We start from the raw sequence: 27500 nt of genomic DNA, 5'->3' as shown, positions 1-27500 counted from the left end.
GAACCTTTTATTCAATTTTACTTTTTTACACCCAGTCTTAATAACCGTTTTGGCTACACCAAGCTTCAACATTTTCTTTTAATTACAGTCTTGAATAAACGTTTTTGGCTACCAAGCTTCAACATTTTCAACAATACTTTTATTACACCCAGTCTTGAATAACCGTTCTTTTTTGCTACACCAAGCTTCAACAATTTTACTTTTAATTACACCAGTCTTGATTAACTTTTTCAAGCTAAGAGCCAAGCTTCAACAATTTTACTTTTTAATTACAACCAGTCTTGACAACCTTTTGGCTACACCAAGCTTCAACAATTTTACTTTTTAATTACACCCGTCTGAATAACCGTTTTGGCTACAACCAAGCTTCAACAATTTTACTTTTTAATTAAAACCATCTTGAATAATTTTTCGCTACCGCTTCAACAATTTTTACTTTTTAATCACACCAGTCTTGAACAACTTTTTCAGCTACAACCAAGCTTCAACAATTTTACTTTTCAACTACAGTCAGTCTTCAGCAACTTTTTCAGCTACAACCAAGCTTCAACAATTTTACTTTTTAATTACAACCAGTCTTGAACAACTTTTTCAGCTACAACCAAGCTTCAACAATTTTACTTTTTAATTACAACCAGTCTTGAGCAACTTTTTTCAGCTACAACCAAGCTTCAACAATTTTACTTTTCAACTACAGTCAGTCTTGAGCAACTTTTTTCAGCTACAACCAAGCTTCAACAATTTTACTTTTTAATTATAACCAGTCTTGAGCAACTTTTTTCACCTACAACCAAGCTTCAACAATTTTACTTTTTAATTACAACCAGTCTTGAACACATTTTTCAGCTACAACCAAGCTTCAACAATTTTACTTGTCAATTGCAACCAGTCTTGAACAACTTTTTCAGCTACAACCAAGCTTCAACAATTTTACTTTTTAATTACAACCAGTCTTGAACAACTTTTTCAGCTACAACCAAGCTTCAACAATTTTACTTGTCAATTGCAACCAGTCTTGAGCAACTTTTTCAGCTACAACCAAGCTTCAACAATTTTACTTTTCAACTACAGTCAGTCTTGAACAACTTTTTCAGCTACAACCTAGCTTTAACAACTGTTCATTTCAGTTACAACCAAACTTAAACTACTTTTTGGCTACAAACAAGCTTTAAAAGCTGTTTTAAGTTACAATTAAGCTTTAACAAATTTCACTTTCAGCTACAATCAAGATTTAGCACCTTTCTCTTCAATTACAGCAATGTTTGGCAATGTTTTCCTACCATGGTGTTATACTTACTGGAACTTTTTTCTATCTTGCTTTTATTAATCCTTAAAATTCACCATTTTTTCATTTTAAGAATCCTAACCTAAATCACTTCCATGAGAAGCATTATTACGTTTTTCACATTTCCCTATATTATCCTTGAAGTTAGTACGAGGCTTTACAGCCCGCAAGAACCAGCCTCTACAAACTGTGTCATCAGGTACTTCATATTCACACTAGAGCTCGAAAACACTATTCGAATATCAAATCGTGGTATAAATAGCATGCTACTCCCAGGCTTGAAGTTCACTTGAATCTTAAACAGGGGAATCTTAAGAAAACAGTGCCTCTAGTCTGAGATATGTGTTAAATTGGCTTATATAACATGGAGCTTATTCGTCTACACACCCGCCATCTTGCTTGGGTTATAGGCAATGCTCGACTCTGGTTTAGTTAACATAATTGAGATCTAACGAAAGGAGGCTGCCAACAATATATATATATTTTTTATCTTATCATCAGGCTCTTTCTTAATATTCTGCAGTTTCGCAATGACAATTGAAGACAAAGTAAATGGACACAGAAAAAGACATGCAACAATACGTTGTATTTATTTACAATATATACAGAAAGTAAAAAGGCGCGCACCGTAGTACTAAGGACTTGAAACAAAGTAGGCGACGATAAGGGGAATGGTTGCCATTCCCATTTCACCAAAATTTAAATCATGACAGAATATAACTGTCTGGAAAATCATAATTCTGCGAGAATAAGCTTTGCAGTCGTTTTATTCACATGAATAATTTTCCTGACACTCAAATGAAAGTCACCGCAAACGGCGGCACACAGCCGGGGACTTTAATGTACGAGTTGGTGATTTTTTTCCATTTTTTTTAAGTACATTTAGATAAGATTTTTATATTTAAATAATTTTTCATTTTTTTACAAAATAATAAATCGTAAAAGCTATATATATATATATATTATTATACTATATACCTATATATATATATATATAATCCATATAGTATATATATATATAATATATAATATTATATATAAATATGTATATAGATATATATATATATATATATATATATAATATATTAATATATATGGATATATATGTGTATATATATATATATATATAATATATATATAATATATATATATATATCTATATATATATATCTATATATATATATATATATATATATATATATATATATATATATATATATATATATTATATATAAATAATTATATATATAGATATATATAATATATATAATATATATATATATATATATATATATATATATATATATATATATAGATATATATATATATATATATATATATATATATATATATATATATATATATATAAAGATATATATATAGATATATATATATATATATATATATATATATAATAATATATATATATATATTATATATATAGTATAATACATTAATCTATACACATTTCGGAGTTTCAAGCCAAATCGTCTCCTTTCCATGCATATAAGTGTGGTGATTCTGAGTTTAATATACACATTAAAAGAAAAAATGTCACAGTGAAAAAACTAGATTAACAACTGCACAACCAGTTGTTATTCATAACGCATTCATGGCTTATTGTATTTCTTGGATGTCTATATATCAGCCGGCTTTTTTTTTTTTGGCAATAAAAATCTTCTTTTCCATGAAGGGAAGTTGACTCAATGATCGTTTTATACATATATATATATATCTTAAAATTCTCCACAAGCAATCCTTACCCTGGCTTTGAACAAATATTTTGCCTTTTTTTTCTTTTTTCTTTTTGTCAATTCTTTACTTTAGTCAAATGACATCACTGAAATTTATTCCCAGTGTTTTTAGAGGCCATTAAGTACCATCCATTACCTTTACTATTGTTAATCATATCGGTATTCCCCCGTAGACAAAACATAAAGTTTTGGCTACTGAATATCATCTACCAATCTCTAAACCTTTAGCAACTATCACCTATCGTCACATTCAGTTTTCTAATTTGCCATTCCTTTTATCTTTCAAATTTTATCCTGTACTTTCTGGTCTCTCCTTAACTTTTACATCGTCATCTCATTTTCATAAAGCTGGAAAGACTATGGAGACAATACTGGTGTACCAGTATCGCTGACTGCCCTCCGCTGCCTTAGTACGACTGTCGTGGTACCTATACAACTCCTCTAAGCTTTTCATCACCCAGTCCTGATTTTGCCATTAGTCCCTTAGAGGCAACTAAAGCCGAGTTGTTCCACGAGTGTAGAATTCCCCCTACCACATCAGACTAATTGACAACTAGACAACACATGTCCGGCTGCCGTTAGGGACCAAGTTGGGGAGCAGCATCCTCAAAAGTACTGAACACCAATCATAAGGATTTATCTGTAGTCCAAATACGGGGACAGGTTGAGGGATGATCTTTTTTCTAAAGGGAGTCGTGCAACATTAGTTAACGAATTCCTATTGAAGCGAAATTTCACATATAATCGAATCGAGATGAGGCTTTCGCGTTAAGTTACCTGTAGTCATTTTCAGTGATTCTCTAATTATTTTGTCTGTACTTGGCCAAACATTACTATGTCGAAAAGAGGTGAAGTGTTCAAAGGTTACTTCGTTATTTGAGAATTGGACATCCATCATTTTGTTATTGAAACATTTTTGCTGGTTTGTGCACTCATCCGTTCAATCAAGTCATTTCCAAGTCATTATTGCTAGTTGAGCTCGTGAGTTCTTTGTGCTGTCACTTTTCCTGGTTTTCTTTTTATTCCTGTGACTTCCTCAATTTTTTCATCAATCTCGATGCATTTAAACATAGCCATCTTCCTTGCTATGTACCAACTTATATATAGATATAGTATATACATACATACATACATACATATATATATATATATATATATATATATAATATATATACATTCATACATACATACATGAATACATAAATAATCAATGTAGCACGAAGGAGCACGTGCTTGGAAATATCCTTAAATTCATGGTAGAAAGGTGAGTGAAAAAACTGAGGACTTGGAGCAAGTGCACACACACACACACACGCATATATATATATATATATATATATATATATATATATATATATATATATATATATATATATATATAGTATGTAAGAAGATAAACTTATATGGTAACACATGTGATTTACAGAAATAGCAAAAAGGTTCACTAACTTAGGTGAAAGGATGGATCAGATTGAGATAGTCTAGGCCAGGGGTGTCAAACCCATGGCCCGCAGGATGGTCTTAAGTGGCCCGTGGCCCGCGAGGTGCCAAGAGATTTTTCGACTCGAGCTACTATCACTGTTAGAACTGAAGAAAATTTAACTATAGTTACTATACTGTTAAAACGAGGCAAAATAAGTTTTACTTTTCATTCATATGACAATGATTTATTAATTTATTTCATATAATGGCTGGCAATAAGGCTCTTTTATTGCAAATCTTGATAAATGAGTCATAAGGAATAAGTAATTACCAAATTTTTGATGGCCCTCGAGACCATAACCAAGTGTATAATTGGCCCTCGAAAGGATATGAGTTTGACACCTCTGGTGTAGGCATTTGATAAATGAGTCATAAGGAATAAGGAATAAGTAATTACCAAATCTTTGATGGCCCTCGAGACCATAACCAAGTGTATAATTGGCCCTCGAAAGGATTTGAGTTTGACACCTCTGGTCTAGGCATTTGAAAAGAATGGAGAACGATAGGAAGGTGAAACTTGAAAGGCATGCATAAGTAGTCCTAAAGGAAGGTAAATGCAAAGGGAAATGATGAGGATCACATGGATCTATGAATACAAAATGCAAATTGAGATGGGGCAAGTATTTTAATTTCAAAGATTTGTTGAATGTGGAAGATGAAGACCAGAGAGAGGCAGAGTTGAATGACGGGAGACTGGAAAGGTTTAGATCGAACACCCATTGCACCTGTATGACGTTTCAACTCGCTTGATGATGTCATCACATAACACATCACACTAGATAAATCGTAGACATTTATACTGTTCCGACATAGTTGTCGTATCAGCTGAAGTCTGTAAAGATTTGATTGCAATTAGGTTTAAGAGCTTCTTTAGGGGAAGTGACAGTGGATCAAAGACTTAGCAAAAAAATTTGATGAAGAGAAGAATTTAGCATCAATAGTAAAATGTTTGCTCCTCTCTGAAATAGGAGATTAGTTGCGTCTCTTGCTTAAAGAACAACATTGAGTGAAGACATTCATGATGAACTGTTGGTTGTTGACAAGCCAGCATAGTTTTATTTGTAAAGTACTAGTTTCATCTGAGTAGACTGTGTGCCTAAGGAAAGTGGCAATGTATCAAAAGACTTTATTAAGTGATGTTTATGAAGATGAGGAGAATGAAGAAGCAATAAATGAAACATTAAGAGTCGGTGAAATAGAAGATTTGGTATATCCCATAAATAGTTCAAGGACTGATTTGGTGAATTACATTGCTTATGCTCAGTTTCTGATAGATAAGGATTGTTTCACGATGCAATTTCGCATGCAAAGCAAATCAATTCTATAGCCCTATGAACATGATTCCACTAAAATAGAGTACCAATGTTAGTATCCAGCTACATAATCAGGCTTTTCCTCATCGGTCCCCTCTGATAGTAATCCAGAAACCGGACTCCAGTACACTAACCTGAATACTGCTGACGACCGATAAAAATCTGGAAGTTCAAATGTTGGTCTGTCGTATGTTATAATGAGTTGACGACCTAACATGTTATTGTCAGAATAATAGGACTCTTCGAAAACAATATACGTTGAAAAGTTTTATTCAACATGTAACACAAGTTAGCATCTCACTAGGCAAAATATGTATTTGTCGTTAAGTTAGATAGAGAGTGCTTTTGTAGTGATGAGTGAATACTTCAAGGGGATAATTGTAAGTGCAAATTATGGAAAGACGCCAGTCGTCGTTGGTATTATGAGTGAGATGCTGCAGTTCTGTGGTGATGGTAAGACTGAGTGGCTAGCTTGGGTTTAAAAGTGTCCAGATGAGGGAGGGTTCTGATGGAATGGTAAGAGGAATAATTGGTAAAAGAGATAGAGACGACTAGGGCTTGACATTATTTTCTATAAAGAAGGAAGACGTATGGTTAAAAATTTAATGAAAAAGCAGGACAAATAACAGGCAGATTGATATTGAAAAGACAACGGTGGTTTAGATCAGGGGTTCTCCAAGTGTCCGATATCGACCCCCAGGGGTCAATAGGATCATCCAAGGGGTCTATGAATAGTCAGGGGGTCAAAAGGGGGTCGATGAATAACTGACGTGTCGGAGAATTAAGTTACATATAATTGTACATTTAAAGTTACAAACATATTTTCTTACTAGGCGTTATTTTTTTTATTGTACTGAATGTCAGTTACTAGGCTAATACTACTCTTATTGATTCTGACATTGGTTTTTTTTTTTGGAGCTAGTCTAGGGGGTCGACAGAAAATTTGAAACTTCATAAGAGGGTTGATGAGTTAAAAAGTTTGAGAGCCCCTGGTTTAGATAAATAATGGGGTGTCTGGATCAAATGCTTAGGATATAATTAGTTTGGGAATTTGAAAGTTAAGGAAAAGGCTGAATGCGGCATGCAAGGACTTCGAAAAAGCACATACAATAATCGAAGGAGGGTAATGTGGATGGTTTTTAGGATGTATTACCTAGATGAGCTTTTCAGAGCGACTAAAGTTTCTGTAATGGAAGTGAAGTATATGCCACAATAAGAACATAGAGTTTAACTGAGATAAGAGTCACTTTAGGTTGTTCATCTTTCTGTGAACTGGCTGAAGCAGGGAGTCACAGAAAGGGCAGGGGATGTGGGTGCGAATAAAATGTGGATTAAGAAATATAAGTAGTGGAATTAGCGTGGAATGATTAAATTTCCAGAGGATAGAGTACTGATTGAGGATAGTGAAGGGAAACTCCAGAGACTAGTAAACATTTCAGTGTCAACAAAAGGAGAAAGTACAGAGTAAAAGTGAGCGTATAAGAGTCAACGAAAAGTAAAAGGTGGATATCCGTAATGTTAATTATGGATGGTGGAAGACATGGATTATGGTAAGATGAGAGAAAAGGTGAGTAACAAAGGTGAAGAAGAAAGGTTTTAGATACTAGGTGCAAGGAACAGGAAGAGACTTGAAAAGTCTGTGGATAATAAAGATGATATGTATGAAGTATTGTTGTGACAAATCTCTTTTGTGTAAGAGAAATCTGGATGTTGAATGGGAACGAAAAAAGGTGGAACCTGCTGAGCTGAATTATTAGGTAGAATTTGTGACGCAAGAACTGAATTGTGACAATTTGGAGATGCGTAGAACTGGTAGAAAAGGTTAGTGTGGGCGAAAGGTTACCCGATAATGTTTTGAGGTTTTGTAGGTTAATAGAGTATTGAAGAGAGTGTAGAATTCAGAAGTGTTAGGAGGGAGGAGGAGGAGGACCTAGAAAGTGCTGGATAGATGGCCTGGAAGAGGTAAAGTAAAGGAGGGGCCTAGTATCCTAGAAGCTTGAGAGGACACGTTAGACAGAGGTGTATAACACATTGTGTATAACAGTATAGGGGAGCTCGACGAATTACAAATAACACTTGTGTGTAGGTGTGTGAAGAGGTAAGGTTCTGAAAATTCTCTGCGTAAGAGGCTGATCCACGATTATGCAGATATGTGTGAGTGGAGAAATGACTTCTCTCTCTCTCTCTCTCTCTGGAATGTTAAGGGGAAGTTGGTTTATGTATATATATAAATATATATATATATATATATATATATATATATATATATATATATAAAGAAATACAAATACATAAAACACACACACACATCTTTATATAGTATACTATATAAATATATATATATATATATATATATATATATATAGTATATATATATATATATGATATGACGTCGTAGTTAGATGCATATACCTGACATTACTATTATCATTATTGAGAACGTTAATCCTATTCATATGCAGCAAGACCAAAGGGACCATTCACTTAAAATCCAAGCTTCCAAACAACATGGCATAGATACTTGTGCTAGCTACGCAATAATGGCCTCATAAAACCTAAATACGAGCGCTCATAAACAAGAGCCTCTCATTGATCCTCTACTGATATCACAGCACGATCTGCGTGGGTGTATTCCTCTGTTATCGGTAAGGACTAACTTCAATTATTCATCCCATTCGCTCTGAAGTGCCATATAAAATCAAACGTCACTCTCCTTAACTTGGACTTCATTCAGTTCAGGGATAGAAGAAAGTCTTCCCTCTCTTCGTGTTTTGATTATGTTTTGCATGACCTTACATTTGGCAGGCTATTCCTTATCTCCACAGCTTTGGCAGGTTGCGGATTACAGTTTTTAGGTTTTGATTTGTGCCCTGCAACATTTGGCAGTTTCGTTTACGCCTTGATGATAAGTTACCATCAACCGCCCACCCCCGCCCGCTTTTTTTTTTTTTTACGAGGGAGAATTGCCGAACGCAAATGTCCAGGATAATTTGGCAACTTCGCACGAATAACAGTTTTGACATTTTTATTTTTTTATGAGAAAACTACATTAAATCAAATTTACAGATATGTTATGGCATTTACATAATGGGCGTTTTATAAAGGTTCATCTTATAACATTTACTTTTATTTAATAACAATTTTCTTAATCCTATGACCAAATACAACAGCTTGCCATTGACATTTAAAATGTTTTTAATATACATCGTAGGAAATAAGTTGTTTGGTCGGGTGTGCATTGGTCCCAGAGGGTATTAGACATGGCAGAGGTGTCTCTCCAATACAGAATCAATATGCAGGGGCCAATATGGCGCTTCATAAGCGGCATAAGAGTCGCGGGAGCATTTGTTAACCGGCTCGCCGCTAATTGAACCCGTCAGCGACAATTAGACGCCCGGCCGATCAGATTTCGAATATGACGAGGAAGTTTCTGGAAACAAGCCAGTTAAGGAGAATGTGTTGTGTGTTATATCGTGTATGGGAGGTGTGTTTGTGTACTCTTATGCCTAATTTTTAAGTATTCAGGAAAGGATTTAAGCGAGTGACTTAGGCGCCTAATCCTATGTACCCTGCAAGGAGGTAGTGCTATCAGATCAGTGCACCTCATGGGCTGCACTGTAGGTATTGATAAAGATTCTTTGCAGCGTCCCTTCGGCTCTCAACTGTAATCCTTTTCATTCCTTTCACTGTACCTCCATATATCTTTCTTCCATCTTGCTATCCAATCTCTCTATTAACAATTATTTCCTAGTGCAATTGCGAGCTTTTCCTCCACTTAAACCTTGTAAACCTACTTATTCTCAGTTTCCTTTCCAGCACTGAATGACCTCATAGGTCCCAGTGCTTGGCCTTTGTCCTAAACTCTAAATTTCATTCCATTCCTAATCCATAGTATCTCCTACTCTCCATTCCTTGCCGTAACACGAACCTTAGTCTTTATTAAAGAGGTGTCAAACCAGATTAACCTTTGCCAAGAAGTCATTATTTTGAATGTGTCAATAGTTTTAATAATGAGATAAATACTTTGACTATTAAATACAGATCTTGGGAAATGACTGTATAAGTGTGCTTCTGTGCTTGTGTATAGTATATTCAGTAATGCCTGAGTGAACAGACTTCTCTTGTACCCTGAGAGAGTTTATGGCTAGTAAAGATAGTCTGTCATTTGTCACTATATAGAATGGATAGTAGGAACAAGTCCAACACTGTGCTCAATAAGTTAATTGAAGGGTAGTCCTCAGATTGTAATAAAAAAGGGTTTCAAAGGTAACGAGTTGAACTAAATTTACACTTTAGGAGCATTAGAAGTTTGGGAAGATCTATGAATGTAACCCACTGAGCCTAAAGGAATGAATTACATTCCGGGTAATCAGTTGACGGCTGAGATGTAGCCAGGTCTCATTGAGGTCTTGGGTCTGGAATCTTCTTTCCCACCGTTATCCCTACACTAAGAGGTCGGTTGCCTGATGCGCCTTTCCTTACAACATCAGGCATGGTTTATTATTTGGCAAAGGGCTTTTACGACCGCATGCCATTTCTGTCATCAACATCAGTTATTGACGGTGGGCCTCGCCTTTGACTAAAAGGTCCACCTGCAAGGCAGCAGTTTCCAGTTACTAAAAAAGTAGGAATGCAATCAGGAGCTGTCCTTTTAGTCGCCTTTTACGGCACGCAGGACCTACGGTGGTAGTATTCATACAGCTCTACCACGGGTGGTGGTCTTGGGTCTGGAATCCTCATCCCAAAATAATCGGTGAATATTATTCTGGAGCCATACTTCTTCTGTGGAGAAACTGCTTAAACGTAGTTTTAGAGGAGATTCCTTTGCTTATCGAATACGTCTCTATTGAAAGAGCAATGCAAAATTGGCTTCAGTAACCTTGCAGTCAAGACTTTCAATTTTTTTCTATAAATATTAATTCATTGTCATTGGCTGGAGAGGGACGTTTAGACTTTCCACTGTATAGATTTCCATGTAATTGCTGACCATTTTTTAAGGTCACATGAGAGCTGACAATAATTGATGGCATTGCAATTGTGAACAACAACAACAATAATAAAATAATAATACTAATATAATAACGATGATAATATAATAAGTATATTAAATAAATGTTTTATCTGCCATTTTATCTCTGGTGTCTGAGCAGAGATTTTAATCTTTAAGAAATGACCAAAGTAAATTTCAAATATATTGTGTAATCTTTTTTTTTTTTTTTGTGCTGTGTGTATACGGTGTCTCATTATTTATCGCTCACGTTTGTATCTCCGTGAAATTCGTAGGTGTCTGGTCAAAGTAAAGGTGTAACCTGGTGGTTTATTTACTTATTGCTGGCATCAGTATGCCTATATTGCAATCAACGGTGTTCTATCTGGACCCGATCGAAGAACCAATTACTTTAGACGTCCGTTCCGCTGCAATCTCTCCTTTCGTTTGCGTCGATGCAGTGCTGCAAATGTCTTCCTGGTTTCAATATATATTGAAGGCAATGTCAAAGGGTTGTCGTCTCTGTATTACCAATCAGTGTACTGCAACATAACTAATAAACGCCCTCTGGACAAATCATTCTATGTACAGCGTTGGTACTTGTCCCTTCTCCTCCTCCTCCTCCAGCGGCGTCATGGTGATTTTGGATAGCGAAATCGAACTTGTATGACATTGGGCTCTTAAAAACCACCGCTTTTCGAGCATCACTGGGGAATAAGACCCTTGCATACGTTGTCAGTTCCGCCATGCGCCGTTAATTATCTGTTGAATTTGATATGAAAAGTGATTAACTGGATTAACTTTCCCTTTAACTCTTTTATCAGTTGTCCTTTAGTGATGAAATTTCTCGCTCTTATTTTGATAATCACTGGTGAATGAGAAACTTGCACATTTCGTCTGCTTTCTGTTGAATTAAATATCAAAAGCGATTGATCCTGGATCAACTTTCCTGTTAACGCTTTATTCGTTGTCCTTCAGAGATGAAATTTTTCTTATCCTCTTCAAAAAAAAAAAAAAAAAAAAAATGTAATGTCGAATACAGTCTCCTGTCGTTTCCAAATATCCGAGAGACTCAACTTTGGGAAGGACGTCATCAAGACAAATGAGATTAGGTGCTGCGTCTTTTCTCTCTCTCTCTCTCTCTCTCTCTCTCTCTCATTTTCAACAAATATAAAGAATTGCTTCTAAATTTTTCCTACGATGTAACACAAAAAAAACAGGGAACTAGGTATTATCTAATAAAAAAAAAAAAGTAAAACGTAAGAGAAAACTTTCTCATTTTCAGCAAATATAGAGCATTACCCGATAAGTTTTCTTATATTGTATTATAAGGAAAACGAGGAACATTGTATTATCTAAAAGGTGTAGAACGACTTATGAAAGAACCATTTGGTAAATTGGTTGTATGTCTCTCTCCCAGTGGCGTAACTGAGGGTAGGGTGGAAGGTGGGTGGGGACCGTCCGTTCAGGGGGGTACTGCCCGTGGGGGACGGCATTCTGGCATCTTTTTACTTGATGCTGTTATTAGCGAATTCGCCTCTAACAAAGCTCGTAGGGTTCCGCTGCACATGTGCTGTGTCGTTTTTGTTTGAACATTATGAGATAAAATAAATGATCGAGATGTTAAGGCTTAAAATGTGCCTTTCATTTTCAACACCTGGGTACTTTTTAGTGCGGGAATGGGACGGCACTTTCAAAGTCCGCCCTGGTCGCCACTGACGCTACTTGCGCCATTGTGTGGACTGAATTCCAGTACTAATTTGTTACGATCCTTATTTAGTGCCTATTTCACTGGTGCTCTCTCTCTGTCTTCTCTCTCTCTCTCATTTGAAACGTCAGTCCCACCTCCTCTGAACGTGCATCTTTTGTGGCTATGAATCTGGCTAAAACCTGAGTTCCTGCGAATGTGGTTTCGAAATAAAATGCTCATCTCTCTTCCTTAACAGTCTATACATCACTTCCTGTATGGCATATTTGGGCCACCAAGGTTTTCTGCCTCGCAGCGACCGTACCTGACGGCAATGAATTTACAAGTCCATTTTGCGAGGTCTGTAGAGCCCTGTTGGCAAAATGGCATTGTGAAGATAGATGCCGCTCTTTCTTTGGGCTTGTTATTTTGTAATTTGTTTACAGAGCGTATTGTAAATTCATGTGATGCATTTTGAACAATGTCATCACTGATAGGAGGGCTGCAACTAATTTCTTCACTAAATCGCCTTGATTCCGAATGCTTTCGATGGTTTGAATAAATACTGAATGTTTTAATGCCAATTATGCCGTGTGACTGTATACATAATTTTCATGAAAATACCTTTATTTGTATTCATTTATACCCGAATGATGTTTCAGGCTTTTCCAGATCATTAGATTGGTATAAATGTAGAAATTTAAGGCAGGATTTTGATGTACGTCATCTATTGTTTAATCAGTCGTAAATATAAATATAAAAAAGATGAAGGAGAAGTAAGAAAAACGACCGTATAAAATATTTTATAATGATAATAACAACGAAGGAAACGTGAGAACGTTCTTAAGTGCCCCCCAAATAAAATAAATAAAATTCATAGATGTTTCATCAAACTTTTTCTGAATGATAGTTTGGGTACATACTAGAATAACACTATAGAATAACACATTTCAGAAAACATATCAACTCATTTTTCATGACAGACTTTACTAAACCAAACTCAATGCAGGTCAGCAGGAAGAGAGCAAGTTACAATGAGGCGATTCACTGTTTTTGAAACTGTCTGGGACAAATATATGGGACTGAGTATTTCTGAAAAATTCTAGGCTTAATGCGGTTAAGCATTATGTCTCCAAGTCGTATTAATATCTGAATAAATTGATTGACAAGAAAATCTAGGGAAATGGTCCTTTTTTTTTAATTCTTGAAGGGAAGCTTAAAGCACAACATAGAACTGCTACTATATTTAAAGAATGCAGTGCTGACTTACGATGACTACGAGATGTAGTAACAGCTGCTGAAAAGAAATCATAAAAGTAGTTGGAAAAAGGTTACTGATCGATAAATTGAGATCACCGGGGTACTACATGGTTACCTTACAGCGAAATGATTTGGCTGAACATTGAACGTGATTATAGGGTAAGGATAATTACGGAATAGGTAAAAGCATTTATTATAAAAAGCATGAACTTGGGCAGCGGCTCAACAGTTGTGGAGTGGGAGGAGAGTGTCCAGGAGAAGAAATAATACAATCTATGTAATAGTCACGTAACCCAGTTTTCCTTATGGAAGTGAAGTGTTACTGTTGAATTTTCACGAAAGAAAAAAAAAAAAAAAAAAAAAGGAGAAAACCGAGGTGATTTACGAATAGGCCCTGTAGGGGTGGGTGTGGTAATGCTGTCAGTAGCCACCGCGCGGTGCACTGCAAGCATTACTTAAGGGTCTTTGCAGAGTTCCTTCGGCCCCTAGGTGCAACCTCTTTCATTCATTTTACTGACTTTCCACCCTCTCCAACAATTTTCATGGTGCGACTGCGAGGTTTCCCTCCTGCTACACCTTTCAAACCTTCTTGCTGTTGATATCCCTTTCAGCGCTGAATGACCTCATAGGTCCCAGTACTCAGCCTTAGACCTAACTTCTATATTTTATTGTATTCTTTACGTACAGGTGTATTTGAAGTGAAAGTAGCTAAAATAATTATGAAATGTGGCGGTGCAGACATGTTGTCAAAGTAATTACAGGCCTACATGAATCTCATTTCATTGTTGGTTTATTCTATTTTGTAAGTTTTCATTGTCATTTCTCCTTAATAAACAATTATCTGCTTCTGTGTTCCTTTCTCCATTCTGGCCAGCTTTCCCAGAAAGGAGCCTTGGCATTGCAGCACTCAGCTCTTTTGAAGTGAGGATGCAGCTTGGCTCATAATAAAGAACATAATAGTAAATTTTGTTACATGATGCCATTTAGCTAAGACCACCCCTATGTCTGGCCTTGTTCAGCTGTAAACTCGCGTCCCCAAAAATAAACTCTAAAATAAACGATGTGAGATAAAAAAAAAAAAAAAAAAAAAAAAAAAAAAAAAAAAAAAAAAAAAAAAAAAAAAAAAAAAAAAAAAAAACTACTGAAGTGAGATAAGATACCTGGTTCCGTATGAATCCAGAACCCTCACGTGGTTGCTATAAAAATTCCTGATAAGATTGTTTTTGATAATCTTTTTGATAACAAACATCGCAAAATGGAGAAAAGCTATATTTTGCTTCTCTTACGTAACAGATATAAATGATAAGATAAACTATATTTTGGGACATTTAGTGCTAAAGGAATGCTGGACAAAAATATACCCCAACAGTTGTATTTGCTGAAAGCTGTTAACTTTTCAGAAATATTTATGGCCCACACAAAGGATAACTGAAATGTCAGTTTTAGTGTTGATAATCATAAATGGATGCTCGTTCCATCCCCAGTTATTCTTACTCTATCGCCCAAGTTCTTAGTCTCTACGAAGCGGTTTTACATATCAATTACTCACTCCCCATTGATGACTATTAAACTTCATCGTGACTGCCGGTTGCCCCATACCGCTGAAGTTTGCTCGTTAAGCAGCCGACTCTTGGGATAGGCGTGTGGGCGTTGGTGGTAGCGGTGGTTGGAGGGAGAGGTTAGAAGGAGGGGGAGGAGGGGGAAATGCGTATAATTTTCACTAGGTAAAGGAAACAGTATCATCATCATCGCCTCCAACGCTACATAGCGTAAATTTTGACAGAGAAATCTCTCCTGTGCCTCATTTTCACAGATCTCCACTCACCTCTAACCTCCACGCTCATGACTATCTTATAAATAGGTCTAGATCTTCTAACTTTTCTGGTTATCATCATTCTCTCGTCTACATATGGAACTGTCGTAACGGTATCATTTTTCATTCTATCCTTCCATCTGACTTAATATTTTTTTAAAAAAGCTTTTATTTCTCACAATAAGATAAATCTTCGACATATACTCGTAGTTCCATTTTCCAAGCAAGACACGTACCCGATGTAGCAGTACAGAAAGTACTGGAGTATAATCCCATTTACATATGCCAATTTCAGTCGAGTAGAATCTCAAATCTCGTAAGGCTGCTCTTTGTCTGATTGGTCTTTTAAGCCTTTCACTCCGTTCCAGCTCAAGACAACCTGGGAAAGATATCTTTTTCAATCCTAAGTATTTGAAAGACCCAACGATATAAATAACGATCAATACTGTGGCTTTCATAACCGCAAGGTACCTCAAATTGATAACATACACGCAATAGAAACCACAAATTCAAAAGTTATTGAGTATATGTCCGCGGGCACTTACGAGACATCTCGTCCCCTCTTCAGAGCAAATGAAGAGGACACGAAATGACTCGAAAGTCTCGGAGAAAAGAGACTCAGAACTTAAATTTTTAAAAGAATTATCATTGCAGTGGAGAAAAAGTCCACATTTATGTATATGTATATTTATTTAAAGTTAAATGTGTACAGAAAGCTTTCGGGAATCTGTTCGGTTCCCCTTTTCAATTCCAATGGGAATCGAACAAATTCCCGAAAGCTATCTATCTGTACAGATTTATCTTTGAGTATATGTACATATACAAAATAACTGTGGATTTGCTTCTCCATTTTAAGTCTCGTGCTATTATGAGTATCTTTTTATCATTCCAGTATTGATAAAACGAGATTAACCATAATAAAACGGGATTCATCATTATGCAATAAAATAATACTGCTATGCATGCACATGTAATAAAGTAAATTTTGAGAAAAAATATATGTTACAGGGAATATGTGAAATCCCTAAGGTATTCTGTGAAATAACCAATTCGCTTAGGAACATTTGATCCCCCAGGGGTTAGTACTAAACGTGGCGAACTACATTTGACTACCCAGGGCTAGCACTAAACACGGCGAGACGGTGTAGATGAATCACTGTTTCACCGTGTTTAGTACAAGCCCTCCGGGTTCGAGTGTTGCTAAGCGAAGTGGTCATTTCACATATTTACTAGGGGAATTCACATATTCCCTGTAACATTATACACAGATGGAAATGCAGAGTAAGAATCGTCTCTATCTAGGTAACATTTTTTCAGTTAAAAGATATTTTCCCATTGGAAAAAACAATTTGACGAATATAAAGCTAAGCAGTAGTAAAGTGTTATGTATAGTCATAAGCAAATAAGGCATTATTATTTCATCATAATGATCAAATAGCAAGATAAAACTTAAAAACGTTGCTTTAAAAATATTAAGTATTGTTAAATGATTATATTGAAACCAAAATAGTATATGTTACTAATACACGAAAATAATAACGCAATCATGTATAACAATAAAGATTACACAATAATAATAAAAAAAATAAAAATAAGAAATGCCCCAAAATACGAAAAAACACATTTGAAAATATAAGAAAAGTAAAATAAAAGGCCTGCCAGTTCGAACGATTTTAAAAGAAACCGAGCGCGCTCGTATTTTCCATAAAAAGAGAGAGAGAGAGAGAGAGAGAGAGAGAGAGAGAGAGAGAGAGAGAGAGAGAGAGAGAGAAAGAGGGAGCTTTGGTTGGTCTGGTCTGAGAGTCTACAGTGTTTAATACATTATATATATATATATATATATATATATATATATATATATTTGTATATGTATAATGTAGTTAAGAATATCACAAATGTACTAGAAATAAACGAAATTAGTTCCTGTTATTGGTAAAACATTTCCAATATTATGAGAGCCACCGTTACAATGAAACACAAAGACAAAGGTTGATGCTCATCGTAGCAACTCCTTTATTGTGGCTTATACGCAGGATGTCCATAAAGACTCTTACAATTAAAAAAATATATTACAAAAGCCATTGATGAAAGATCTTAAGCAGATTTTTTCAATGTACTCAGCAGTTATCAAAGTTTTTAACCACATTGCATTTCTGTACTTCCGGTACCCTTTTGATAAACGAGGTAGGCTACTGTTAAATGACTCCCTAAAAATTGGCTACTCCCCAAGAAAAGGCACAATATGTGTGAAGGTTTACTGAAACAAAAAATCAGATCGCCAGGAACAAGCGGACCTGACCCCAGCGAAACTGCCTTTGATCATTCTCTTACAAAGTGCATCCATACTGCGACAAGACATTTACAGATGCCACGTTCAAAATTGCACAAAGTCCTGCACAAGACCTTGCAATTGTCTGCTGACAAAGTGCAACTCATACAGACACTGAAGCCAAATGATAAACCAAGACGAAAAAAGTTTGTAGTTAACATCCAGGAAGAATTTCTAAGGATGAAACGTTCCTCAACCTAGTTTTAGTGACGGGGCGACCTTTCATGTTTCAGGGAAACTGAACACATAATGTGAGAATCTGGGGATCAGAACATCCCCATGTACCAAGGGAACTTCACCGAGATAATCCAAAGGTGAATGTGCAGTGGGGGATCATTTGCAATCGTATCATTAGTCCATTTTTCTTCAACGAGACCTCAATTACTGCTGACTTTTTGACTAAATATGTAGCACCACAACCAAATGACCTTCAACCAACCGTCATTTTCCTTGTCCATAAGATGGTGCACCACCGCATTGGGGACTGCATATTCTTGTGTTCCACCAGACATTTTTCTCACTTAGACTTCTTTTCTTATTGGGTTATGTTAAAGATATCGTTGTAAACAAAAAAACCGGGGCATCCTGATGCCATTTGCCCAAAACAGGATGCGGCTAAGCTGCATCGCGGCGACCATAACTAGCAAGGAAAATCGAGTAATATCCATGATGATGTTCTTTGTAAACCAAACAAATGGTGCCCATATAGAGGTGTATTAAACTAGCAAAAACAACTTCAATATCGACTCATTTAGTAATCATTTCCACATATTTTTCTATATATTTGCTTTTGTTACGTATCTTTTAAATTGTGAAGAGACTTAAGAGACTTTAAGAACACCTAAGTACTTTCATACATACACCACACACATACATATATATATAAGATATATATAATATAGTGTTCTTAAAGTCTCTTTAACATTGATATAGTATATATATATCCATATATATATATATCCCATATACATATATATATAGATATATATATTTATATATATATATATATGTATATATATAGCAAATGTTCACAAAGAAAGCAAAAACACGGAGTGGGAGCTCTATCGCCTTTAAGGTATTCCCAAGAAAACTACATATAAAAGAAAAAGGATTCTCCAGGAAACTCGAGGATTAATTCAGATACTAGATTAACCAAGAAGCTGAGGAACACGAATTACCATTTACCTAAAGTTTCGTTCTTAAATCGTTTTCGAGCATCTTTTGCAGAAAGGGGCCAAGACTTGGACTAACTTATATTGCTTTCATTTGTTTTTTGCATGTATGCTGATTCTTACGTTTTTATCAAGACCATAATACAATATTACATCATGTTATTACTATTGCGGGACCAATCAGCTTTATGTGATTTTTACCTTAAGCGCCCAAAAACACATGATGATTGTGGCCAATTCTCATTGGAAATTTGTTGTTTCATTCTGACGTTAATTCCTTACGCTTGAGGACAATTTATTACAGACCTGATATTTTAATGTAATTTTTTAAGATAAACATGACATGTACATTGAATATTTTCAATTAGATGAACTCAGATACCGTGAAATAAAACAAACAAAGAGTGATTTTATAACTGTTCTCTCTTCCAGTTACTTTTAGTGTGAAATCAGATTTATCCTACCCTGTATATTTGAGCCAATTACATTAGTCCCTAACTATTTTTATTTATTGTCGTTCTGAAAAATAATTTACATAAGCTGATAAATTAGCTTTTTATGTGTACTAAACATATTTTCGAAACGGAAAGCGCCCATCTTTTTTTCTTTTTATCTCTAAAGTGGATTTAATGCCCGGGACTTCATCATTCAATTTTTTCATTTCTATTTTTGCATCTAGTCCTTACTACGTACCGAAACCATGCCATAGGTTTTTTTTGTAACAAGTAATCTGGGAATGTGCTTTCAAAATAAGTCCAAGTATAATTTGTTACATCTATGTGTTTTTTGTTTTTATAAAAAAAAAAAAAAAAAAAATCTCTCTCTCTCTCTCTCTATGTGTATATATATATATATATATATATATAATATATATATATATATATATATATATATATATATATACATACATACTATATATGCATATATACCATACATTATTATTTTATATGTATATGTATATATAGTATAATATATATATATACTTCGATGTATATATATATATATAATATCATATATATATATATATATATATATACAATGTATTTATATAAATGTACATGTATATATGTATGTATATAGCATGCCATAGGTTTTTGTTTTACTAAATTAGGAATATAATTTTTTCAAAATAATCAAGTTGTGAATTTGTCACAATGCAAATGCACTCTAGATCCTCTCTCTCTCTCTCTCTCTCTCTCGTCTCTCTCTCTCTCTATATATATATATATATATATATATATATACATACATACATACATATATATATTATATATATATATATATATATAGATGTATATATATATATATAATTTTCTTTTCTCAAACATTACGCTACAAGTGTCTTTCAATAACCAAATAATACCATAGGGGAATTGCAATAGAAAAGATACCGAAAGGGAATTGTAATAGAAAAGAAAATGAATCGTCTCCTGACGGATTCGATCCACTGACAACCACCACCTCCGACTTCCGTGGACGCGTACTACTGTACAACTCGGCCGAGTGTACTCGTGTACTCGTCCACGGAAGTCGAACCACCCAACAATTATAAATTCCTTGGATATTGATTTCGAGGTAGAGCGAATTGGATATTTAACGACTGTTGTAGCTTAATATTTGTGAATAAAAAATATCATGATTAGTTAAATATATAGTATATATATAATATATATAAAATATATTATTATATATATAAAATCATTGTGTATGCCTTTATTTGTATATCTATGCATGTTTGAACTCTTCAACAAAAACCTTAAAAGTAGCAGCTTCACACATCTAAGTATAAAAGGGCAGTTCAGGTGGAGTGGAAGAGGCATAAAATGCAGAGGCCATAGTATCCAGGAAGTAAAGATTATTCTGTGCATGCAAGACAGTATGCATACACAGACAGTCTGGTAGACATGATAGAACTCTGAGTTGAATATAGAATTCAGGCCAAAGGCCAAGCACTGGGACCTATGAGGTCATTCAGAGCTGAAATGGAAATTGACAGTAAAAGGTTTGAAAGATGTGACAGGAGGAAACCCTCAAAGCAGTTGCACTATGAATCAAGTGTTAGGAGAGGCTGGAATGTTAGATGGAGAAAGAGTTTATGAAAGGAGGTACAGTAGAAGGAACGGAAGTAGTTGCAGCTAGGGGCCGAAGGCACGCTGCACAGAACCTTAAGTAATGCCTACAGTGCACCGCATGAGGTCCACTGACGGAACTAACCCACTACGGGGATGATAGAACTCTGCTTTCATTTCCTCTTAAGGAAAACGACCAGTCAATACAAATGGAAACGTGGATTTTTTTATGGTCTATTTTTTTGCAATTAGCTTATTTAAATAGTGGGCTAAGTGTTAAGATTGCAGAATAGTTACACTCTCTATACTTGGTTAACAACAGCAGAAGGCATCGTCTAATAAAGTTATTGAAATAGCCATAAGTAACCTGCATGTAAACATTATAACCTCCCTCTACAATACCAATATTATCCAGCCAGGTTAAACCTCAGACACGATAAAAAAAATTGCTCATATCACGTTCTGAATGGCGACATACGACAACAGCTTCAAAGAGAGGTCAGTAGTAACTATTGTAACCATGAAGAAGCGTTTGAAGCAGCTGGTTATAGCTGGTTAGTTCTTATCACCATTTATACCAGAGGTGACCAAATAGTCGATCGCGGCCACAATCCTATATAAACAAAAAAAGCAATATATATATATATATATATATATATATATATATATATATATATATATATATGCAGAAGCCAGGTACTATGTCGTACCTCTAAGTAAATGGGGATACAATCCCCATTTACTTATACTACAGTCTCTATCTAAAGCTAGATCGATGTTTTACGCCCCTCATGATATAACTGAAAAGGCAGATTTTAAGGCATCTCTTGCTCTTCCTTATAATAAAGAACTTAATAAATTATCTAGGCAGCTTAAAGGAAAAAAGAACGGCTTCAAACGTAGTTTTTCAGTACAACAGTACAATCAGAAGAAACTCATTAAAAATACCCGGGTAATACAGAGAATGTATGGAGTATATGTAATACCTTGTAGTGATTGCAATGAATGTTACGTGGGAGAAAGCGGACGTTCCATTGATAAGAGAAGGGAAGAACACGTTGCTGCTTGCAGAAGGGGAAGTTCATACAGTGCTATTGCGCAACATACATGGGAGAAAAACCACGCAATAAATTTTAAAGGTACAAAGGTTGTTTTTGCATGTAACGACCGGACTTTGAGACGAGTAGTAGAAGGGGCGTTAATTTCATTAAACGAGACCTTTGCAGGAAATACTGGCATTACAGAAAATACAGCTATTTGTGAAGAGATATGTAGGAGAGGGAAAATTTCAAACTAGAAATATATGTGCCAATAACGATGCTGCTTCCTCTCCTGTTTACTCCACTCAGGCCATTTCTCCAACAAACCACCCAACCACCATAGAACAAGCAGTTGACAATAGAAACATTCCCCCACGAAGATCAAGACGAATTCTGGAAAGAACGAGGGCTCAACCGCCTGATCATTCATAATATGAACTAGCTTGTTACCTAACCGTTGTTTTTTCAAATGTTTGTGCTCTTACTTGTTAGTTCCTTGAGGTGACATATCACACTTTAGGTACAAGACCACAGTTGATGGTCGAAAGCTTTAATCCTATACAAGAACTATATACTTTAAACTACAAGAGGAATTTACTTCATTGTGGATTGTATCCCCATATATATATACGTATATATATGAGTCAGTTGTACTCATGTTTTATCGTACTGTGGTGCTATTTGAAATAAATTTTTTTCCCCTACGTAATAATAGTAGATCTCGGAGTCCAAAAGTCTGCCCACCCCTGGTTTATACGCTACTTCAGTTGATCAAGAACTTTGAGAGCTTGATTATAACTAACCCACTTACGGAGATCTAGGAAGAAGATGAGGATCGCTTGGTTGAGGGTTGTGGATCCCTTGTTGGAGGGAAATGTCTTGCCATTGTTCGATGGGTCCGTTTACCTTGAAGCCATTGGCAGAAGCCTTTTTGGCTGGTTGGGGGGGGACGGGATGCCACCAGATGGGCATGGGATTTAAGATCCCATATCCTAAATTCAGTCTCCACAAAATCAGAAAAACATATGCGTACGTATATGGATATACGTATATGTCAATGTATGTACACGTATGCATTAATTTTTGCATATGTATACAAATGCGTGTAGACAGACTCGGTGTATATAAAAATTCTTATCTTGGTGTCTATAATGATGTCGACAATTTTTACTGGTGCAAACTTTAGCGCAGGGACGTCAGCCCGTAAGAGGACGATGCCAAACCATTATCTGTATTTTTTAAATACACTCATATAATCTTCCCTACACATATACAAAAACACCAACTTGCTCGCTCCTTTAGTAACGGATGATAGCCCACTCTCGATCGATCCATTACTTTTCCCTTGTTCCCCTCACTAATTTGACAAAATAGCTCCCCTCATTCAGACTTCCAGTTAGTGGCCGATATTTCCACTGCCGCAAAGCGTAATCAAATGCGAGAATGTTCCTAATAAAAAAGCCTAAAGAGCCATAAGCAAAGCAAGTGAAGCTCAAACAGCAGATGAACGCATATCGATGCCTTTACGACCAGAAAAAGAGAAAAACGAATGAGAGAATCAACGGAAATCTTGGAGGAATAAAAGGAAGTCTTTTGAAAACACGGATTCAACTCACGAGATTTGATCAAGCTTCGACGGCTGCCCGATTTTAAACCAATTCCATAACGGACACTCGACGAGGGCTCGTCAGCCAGTTATCATCCTTTTGCCCGAGAAGCGTGGTGGATGGGAACGCGCGCGTAAGGGAAACGGCCTCACCTCGGCCCACTGCCGATTCACACTGAAGACCTCACCTCACCCGGGGGTTTCTTGCCGTCAGTTCACAGCCTGTCAGCCGCGATGACTACGCTCTCTTCCGGCCTTTCTCTCGGATGGCTCACGGCTCCTGGATGTGAATGGGGCCTTAGAACAGACTCATTTTATTCGGTTATTATTGACTGATATGCTACTTTTTGTCTAGCGCAGGCGAAAGCGTCTATAATCGTACGCATTCGATTACTAATAACCTGCAGTTATTATTAGCGTAACTGACATTTCGTCCGATACGAATAATTTTATATCTACGTTTTATATCCTTATTTCAGTTATTATTAAGACATTCACTTATTCATTTTTGTAATGATTTCTTTAATTTTGGCAAGAGCAAAAATATAGATAATTTTATGAACTCCACTTCTAATTGGGGGAATTTACCTTTGGTGTGCCAGACAAATTAAGTATTAGTAGGCTACACATGCACGCGTGCGCGCACACATACATATATGTATATGTTATATATATATATATATATATATATATATATATATATATATATATTTGTGTGAATTATATTAATGTATACATGTGTGAATATAAGTATGCATTTATGAATATATAAACATACATGAATGCATATATATATATATATATATAATATATATATATATATATATATAATAAATGTGTGCTTATGTACATTTATAGAATATACATACATGTATGTATGTATGTATGTACCTATCTATCTATCTATATATGTATATGTGTGTGGGTGCGCTTATGTACATTTATATAAATATACATGTATGTTTGTATGTATGGATACATACACATACACACACACCTAAGATTTGCACTCAGCAACCTATTTCTCTATTTACCATTCATTCCATGTTCCAAAACGTGTTTTCTTTATGGCCCAGCATTAAAATTCTACTGTACACATCAGGCGATCTTCGCGTTAAATACATTAGCAGTAGATTGTTATACTCGTCATGAGTAATACCGTATCCCTTTCGTGGTTTATTTTATCATTTTATCTGATTTTTCACGTGCTCTGTAATTTAGGGGTGACTGGGGATAACAACATACAAGTCACTGCCTCGTTCACACTTTTGAGTCGTAGATGACCATCACACCTTCCCCTCCCGTGAAGTAAACTTTCTATAACATCAACTGCTTTATACACATTCACAGTATGTTTATCAGCAGCGCGTCGAGCCCCCATACACACTGCGATGTTTATCTCTCTTGCGCACACACTTGTTAATCTTGACTGTTGAGACCCTTCATTTCCAATACTTCATTTGCTCCATTTTACCACCACTTCCTATGTCTTACTTTCTACCTTCTTCCCAAAACTCTGGAAGTATTCACTATTTTCACCAACAATCATCATTCTTTCTTTGCACAAGACCAAACATTCATGATTCCTTCCTTCCTTTTACATACACTAACCGTTTCACTCTTGTTTCCTGTCTCCGCATTTGTCACTATATCCGCAATAGAGTTGCCTCTAGTAGTCAAACAGTTCATCACAACACTTTAACCTTCTTTCCTTTCATAAACTGAACAACCATATTTCACTACCATAAGAGAGGGTTGGCTCAGCAATCCCTTCAGACTACCATAATGGCTTCTTTAACCGGTCCTTCTGTTACTTCAACCATTTTGTGACTCGCCTCTTCACTCCAACCTTCAACTGTTATATATAGTACACCCAAATACTGCTTCTATCCTTCAACCATCCATTTCAACATTCATCACACCATATCCTGGGTTCCAATTACCCTAAAAAACTTGCTCCTTGCTCACAGTTACTCTCAACTTTGTTTTCTGTAAAAGAGAACCATTGGGATGGCTTTGTCTGTCCGTCCCCACGTTTTCTGTCAGCCCTCAGATCTTAAAAACTACCGAGGCTAGAGGGCTGCAAATTGTTATGTTGATCACCCACCCTCCAATCATCAAACATACCAAATTGCAGCTCTCTAACCTCAGTAGTTACATCATTTTATTTAAGGTTAAAATCAGCCACCATCGTGGGTCTGGAACACTATAGGGCAGGCCAACACCGGGCTGTGGTTAAGGTTTCACGGGCCGCTGCTCATACAGCATTATACCGAGACCACCGATAGATAAAAGTATTTTCGGTGGCCTTGATTATACGCTGTACAGAAAACTGGATTGCTTAGGACCATTTTTTTACTTGTTTCCTCTTACAAACACTTTCAAGCTCATTTACTCAGGTATTTCTCTTATAAATTCTAAAACGTTAACTACTTTTCAAAAACGACAGATTTATACGGATGCTCACAGGTTACATCGTTAATGATACAATTATACTTGACAGATGATTGTGCAATTTGATTGGCAGTTGGAAATGTTCATATAGGCAGTTTTTTTATCATGGCTGGTTTTGTCTAACTGGCGAAGGTCGGTAATTTCACGTCAAATTCGTTAATTATTTATTAATGAAGAGGCCTCTTTAAATTCAATAACCCGTGAAATTCTGGAATTGTCTGTCAGGTCTGTGGGTGTTTCCAAATTCTGTGATTTAAAGTCAAACTTGACTCTATAGGTCAAGTTTGGCAATTATTCTGTTTAGTAATTGATGCTCGAATATTTCATTCGCCAGTCAGAATATTAAGTCGATCTAATTATGCAATTTTTTGTCAAAATGAAGAGAATGCTAACAAAAAGACTATTGTTTCGAAATTGTTGTCAAAATGAATTCGAGTCTATACACCGTAGTGGGGTAGTGCCGTCAGTGCACCGCACCTCATGCGGTGCACTGTAGCCATTACTTAGGGTTCTAGCTGCAACCCTTTTCGTTCCATTTACTGCACCTCCTTTCATATTTTCTTTCTTCCATCTTACTTTCCGCCTCTACTAACAATTGATTCATAGTGGAACTGGCAGGTTTCACCTTTCAAACCTCATACTGTCAATTCCCGTTTCAGCGCTTAAGGACCCCATAGATCTTAGTACCTGGCCTTTGGCCTAAATTGTATATTCAATTCAGTTGGAGTCTATAAAATTTTGTAATCGTCTGTCAAGACAAGTAAACACCCTGCGTGAATCGTCCGTCAAATTCTGTAATCGTATGTCAAAATGATCAGACGTCACATTCTGTACTCGTATGCCAGAATGAGTAGTATAGGCTGTCAGATTCTGAAGCAATCTGTCAGGATAGGAAGGCAATCCACCCAAGTCTGTACGAGCTTGACAAATTGCCTATATTCTACGGTTCCAAAAATGTATCGTCTCTATCAAAATTTAACCATCGGTCAACATGACCAGGCATCCAGTCAAGTTCTACAATCGTTTGTTAACAATCATATTTTGCAACCGCCTGTCAAAAATATAAGATATTCTGTCATATGCTGTATTTGTCTGAGACAGTAAATGTTCATCAGTCAAATTTCATAACTGTTGCAAAATATATAGACAGATTGTCCAATTCTGAATCGTCAACCAAAAATAAGTAAACAATTTGTCAAAATGTTTGCACCCTCTGTCAAATTCTGTAATTGCCCCTCGGCATTATGGG

The 27500-nt window shown here is 35.8% G+C and overlaps 1 protein-coding gene across 2 annotated transcripts in view; it reads right to left on the bottom strand.

The window, feature by feature from the left end:
* LOC135219650 (atrial natriuretic peptide receptor 1-like) overlaps window positions 1-24000 on the bottom strand; it is a 145622-nt gene extending 121622 nt beyond the window's left edge. Inside the window, exon 1 of one of the 2 annotated variants that reach the window (XR_010315479.1) lies at window positions 23808-24000. The gene's annotated coding sequence lies outside the window, so the exon portion shown is untranslated. The remainder of the gene's footprint in view (window positions 1-23807) is intronic. The other variant, XM_064256583.1, reaches the window with a different exon arrangement.
* Between the last annotated feature and the right edge of the window lie 3500 nt (window positions 24001-27500).

Source organism: Macrobrachium nipponense, chromosome 1 (assembly GCF_015104395.2).
Source record: "Macrobrachium nipponense isolate FS-2020 chromosome 1, ASM1510439v2, whole genome shotgun sequence".
Lineage (NCBI taxonomy): Eukaryota > Metazoa > Arthropoda > Malacostraca > Decapoda > Palaemonidae > Macrobrachium > Macrobrachium nipponense.
Note: the sequence above shows the minus strand (reverse complement) of the source record. Positions and strands in the feature narration are given on the sequence as shown.